This window comes from Haplochromis burtoni, unplaced genomic scaffold (genome assembly GCF_018398535.1).
Source record: "Haplochromis burtoni strain Fernald_Lab_line unplaced genomic scaffold, NCSU_Asbu1 Contig_928, whole genome shotgun sequence".
Taxonomy (NCBI): Eukaryota; Metazoa; Chordata; class Actinopteri; order Cichliformes; family Cichlidae; genus Haplochromis; species Haplochromis burtoni.
The window spans coordinates 3,173-4,069 of NW_024583289.1; positions in this window are offsets into that span (position 1 = coordinate 3,173).

Sequence of the window (897 nt, forward strand, 5' to 3'; positions counted from 1 at the left end):
AGAGATTTGATAGGGTGTTCTTGTCTAATATTTTCATTACACATAACATATAATGTAATTGCAAGGAGGTATTTCTGTAGTCTAATGATACTAGATAGTGGAAAAGGGGTGGGATTAAATAAGCTTATGCTTCTTCCTGCTCCTTTTTGAACATGAACGTTATTTGGAGTTGTGGTTGCTCGTTTTCCTTTTGTTTTGCTTTGTTCATTTGTCTCTTTTAATTCAATTTTTTTTTGTACTTTTTCAACATGTTCAAAATAAAGATTCAATCAATCAATCAATCAATCAAACTTTAATATTATCTGGAGAAATAAACCTCATTACATGAAAAAGACACATTTGATCCAAGATACTAAAAATGGACTCAAAGCTGTTGACTTTGACCACCTTAAAAATAAACTTGTTCAAATACAGGGACTCATTTTAGTCTTGGATTCCAAGTCAGCTCTTCAGTAAAGATGGTGGCTTAAATGTTCTTCTTATCACAGACTTTGATGTTAACAGCTTCCAGTACTATTGTACTTGGAAGTTTTGTTTTGTAAGAAACAAAACACAGAAACTACCTGAGACTCTAAAGCATCTGATTTGGATATCTGAGATCAAATATATCTCCCCTTGGGTTCCTTTTTTCAGCTCTGCATTTGCGGTATTTAATTTAGTGTTACATCTTTGCCATATTTGTATCTGTGCCTAAAAGATAATAATAAAAAAAAAGTTTTCCATGTTAAAAGACAGCTCTGCCTGCTGCAGTTCTCTCTCTAAACGACTAGATGCCTCTGTTATCTAAAGGATTGAAGACGTGCAGCACAGCAACCACAGCAGCAGTCAGATCGCATGTGTCCTGTTATTATGTATAAAAGTGCGAAAAAGTCCACCTCTTAGCAGATTTTCACTTTT